The sequence below is a fragment of the Rhinolophus ferrumequinum genome, chromosome 21, assembly GCF_004115265.2.
Source record: "Rhinolophus ferrumequinum isolate MPI-CBG mRhiFer1 chromosome 21, mRhiFer1_v1.p, whole genome shotgun sequence".
NCBI classification, from domain to species: domain Eukaryota; kingdom Metazoa; phylum Chordata; class Mammalia; order Chiroptera; family Rhinolophidae; genus Rhinolophus; species Rhinolophus ferrumequinum.
The window spans coordinates 28,495,743-28,500,026 of NC_046304.1; positions in this window are offsets into that span (position 1 = coordinate 28,495,743).

The window sequence follows — 4,284 nt, forward strand, 5'->3', positions numbered from 1 at the left end:
CCACATAACTAAGAATGTAAAATAGTAAGTAGTACTGTGGTAATATTTGAAAAAAAATCTGCCATCATTCTCTCAGTCGGTTTTTTCCTCCTTGAATACTTATATACTAGTTTCACGTTGGCCAGCATCTATGCTAATTTACTGTTGTTTTGTGAAATTACAGCTGTTCTATTCTTGAGGATAGGGGAACGTTCATATGAAAAAAAGCTGCTCAGTTTGCAATTTGACATTCATTTTTCTCTATGTGAAGTTTTCATGGACACAAAGAATAGCATTTGACTTTTAATATCAATATCCATTAATAATACTGGATTATTAATCACCTGATGCTATTGGAACTACTAGATACAATAACCCTTGAGGTGATACAAAGTGTGTCCCTTGTTTAGAGCATAGAAACTAAATTCTTAAAATGCCAAACCAAATCAATGCTTCCTTAACAAGTTACTTCTTTTTTAAAAAAACCTTAGAAACTTATTCCCACTTTATAAAGCACTCGTTGCTTATCTGTAAAAAGTGATACCTCTTTATACACCACCTAAAGAAAAGGCTGAATGCAATCTGTGCTGTGTTCCTTTTTGGAAAATTATTTTTTTTAGAATATAAATCTAAATTTACTAATGATTTAGTTAGAAATAGATGCAAGCAATGTAATTTTAAAAACATTCTATGAAATGTAAACAAAGCTTCTGCATTTATTTCCCTGTTGTGTTTCTGCACAATTTTGTGCTGTTTTATGAGCAAGAGAAGTCCCACCTGTTGGGTGGAAGTGGTTTCCGTTTTGCTTTTCTATTCCTTAATGATTCATAATGAGACACTACTCATTATGTCTAATCGCCTCAAGTCAGATTTCTTTAGCTCATTCTAATAATGAATCACAGTGACCTTTCATTTGTCACCTCTCAGGAAGGTAGCCAGTAACCAGAAATGAAATATAGCAGTACTAGGAAACAGCAGTGGGGAGAAGGAAACAGCAGTGGAGAGAAGGAGAGAGTCCTAGAAGTGATTATGCCCAACCTTATGGCAAGGTGGAGACTCACAGAAGGTGAAAATTAGATGCTGGAATTCTATTCCACAGTTGTCTCCTCTCCAGTATTTTTTGATCTTTGCCTTTCTATTAGGTAGTTCCTTTTCCCTGTATTGCCAGTTATGCCCCTATATTCCTTAACAAAGCAACAATATTTAATGATAAACTCTACCAACTTGCTAAGTCTGGTGTGGCCCCAGGGTCTGCCTTCCCAGGTCATGGTTCATTATCTCCTGTTGCTCTGTTTAGGACAGCTGTTCCTCCCCATAACTCGTTCCATCCCCCTTCTCTCCCAGTGTTAGTACACGTAGACCCAGGGAAAGGTCCTGGGACTCAAAATATACCTCTGTAAGCAAAGCACAGGGAAGACGGAAGAAACAGACTGGCCACCCTGGTGGAAATTAATAGCGTTTACCAAGGGGAACTTACATACAAAGTGTGTCTTGGGCAGCTAGAAGAGGAAATGGATCCCCAGGCTTCTTGGCAGGTGCCAAAGCATCATAAATAGGGTAAAAGGAGGGAATAGTCACGGGTACTAACTAGTACATTAATGCTACCAGGTAGGGAAAGTTACTTTACATGCTTGACCAGGTCAAGGCAACGGCCTTTACCAGGAACTGGTAGTGGGAGGCAGGAGAGGGGTGCTGATTTATGTCAGAATGAACATGGATTATGATCAGACAATCTCTAATGGGGCTTTGCAGTAAGCAAACTGTTCTGGCTCGGGTCCAGCTCTTGGGTCTGGCAGCGGTCATGTCATAGCACAGCTTCTCAAACTATCTGTGGTGAAGGATCAAGTGTTTTGTTTCATTGAAAAAAAAAATCCAATACATCATGTATTCGTATTTTAATAAAATATAATAGAAGAAAATTACATGAAAAAGACGTGCAAACAAAAAAAATTCCAATACATCAAGGATTGGTATTCTAATAGAATATAATAGAGGAAAATGACATGAAAAAGACATGCAAAATAAAACCCACATTTTACAATGATTAGATTCAATAGTCAACTGTTGAAACAGCTATAAAAATTTCTAAACTCTTACTCATTTCTGTACTTACTTTCTGGTGGATTGAAAGCAAGCAGTTTGTGGGCCATACTTGGAGTAGCGCAGATTTAGGGGATACACAAAAATGAAGCGCAGCTGCAAATCGATCTGGTTGCTGGTCAATTGAGGGGACCACTTTGCCCCCTGGGAGCAATGATCACGTGGTACGAACACGCCGTTTTGGCTGGAGTCTTTGGTTGGGGGTGCTTTCCAGAGACTGGGGCGAGATACACGCAGGCATACTGTAGGAGCATACATCTTTGCTCTTTGCCTGGCGGCCCTGTGAATGCAGCGCCTCAGCAACTTCATTTGTTCAGACTCCTGAGCAACCCCCATATGCTGGAAATTGGAGGCTTAGAGTCACAGCCTGCAGAGTACGTACGTGTTCCATAACACACAGAAAAGAATCTTCACAAAATATGTGAAATGCTCATTCATTTGAACGCAAAGATGAACAAGGTCAGGTCTCTACCCTCAAGAGCTTACAGTGTACACAGCTTTGTCACAGACTAATTTACTTTTCTACCTGGTCACACATGAGAAAAAAGCTCTTTCCATTTCTTAGTGTCCAAACCAAAAAAAAAAAAAAAAAAAATCGTGTTTATAGGCAATGTGTAACACTTTCAGCTCATCAAAGCTGAGTTCCTTCCATGAGTAATTTATCTTTGTATATATACCATCCGTTTCCTTGTGTGGAGAGTCCCTTCGAGGTCTGTATCATAAACCCATCATTCTTCGTGCCCAGCTCGCTAACCGTTGGCCTATATTCAACATTTTAAAAACACTGTTGGTGGTGGTTTGTGTTGATGATGAAAAAGCAGCAGGGATGAGCACTTGGGATCAATATCTAGTTTTGAGTTACCAATCTATGTAATGAAATTAATAACGTGTGTCTACCTCACAGAACTGTTGATTCTAAGAGATAAAAGTAAATAAAAGCATCTAGCACAACACTCAAGTGCCGAATAAACGTGTGTTAAAGCTGTTTAGGAAGTCAAACCATGGAATTGTCAGGAGTTATTTAGTTAATAAGCGAGACTTCCTTGAGCATGTCAGTGGGTATCAGAGCCAAGCATGCTAATTCATGTTTAAAACTATTGATCAGAAAAAGGTGCGTTATGCCTGATGTCATTAAAAAAAAAAGGCAGGCAAGTGAGCAATGAATTTTAAGTTATTTCAAAAAATATGTAAGAATGGAATTCTGGGTAAAGGTGACAGAATGAAGCTGGACCACAGAATCTCCTTCTTCTAATACCTAATGAAATGAATTAAAAATGTTATAGGCCACAAAAGGTTACGTGAAATCCAGATCTGACATGCAAGGAAATGCGTATTTCTGCCAGGTATATTAAGATGTCTTCACCTTCCCCTATAATCATATGACCCTGTGGGAGATGTTTCCCCGTAAGTAAGACCGAGCCGGACCATCAGCTCTAATGCGTCTTTCAGAGCGAAAATTAATATAGAAGATCGGGTCTTATGTTAAAATAAGACCGGGTCTTATATTAATTTTTGCTCCGAAAGATGCATTAGAGCTGATGGTCCGGCTAGGTCTTATTTTCGGGGAAACACGGTAGTTGCCAACAAATATTTCAAAATTAGATTATCAAGTTTTTTTCTTCTCTAGAAAGAGAAGTTCTGTTCACACTGTATCTGCTTGCCCATAATCAGGTACTTTCTAGTTTCCCACAGTTCCCCCACTCCTACCTTGGTCACCTGTCTCGTTCCTCTAGTCAGTTGAGTTTGCAACCTTTAGGTGGGTATCAACTGTCACTTTTACAAAGAAAATTGAGGCTCAGGGAGAACAAGTGGCTTGCCCAGTGTTAAATAGTGGCAGAGGCTGGGTTTTCCACCTAGGTATTTCAAATAAATTCTATACTCTTTCCACTGGACTGACCGAAATGAGACAAATTCACCTCATTTATCTCATTCCACTTACTGCTCTGCTTTTCCCTGAGCCAGTCTATAAACATGGGAGTGGATGTTTCTCCTAAGTGTCATTCAAGTATGTATACTCTGTGCCTCGTGGCTACAAAAGCCATACAAAATAAATTTTATATTCTTTCTGTCCAGAAGTACCTGACTTGCTACATGTTGTATGTTTGTCCTGGGGTAGACCAAGAACCATCTGTGAAACTAACTCAAAACCGCTTATTTTCTTGTTGTATCCAAAAAGCAACACAGGATCATACTTGTTAAGGGCTG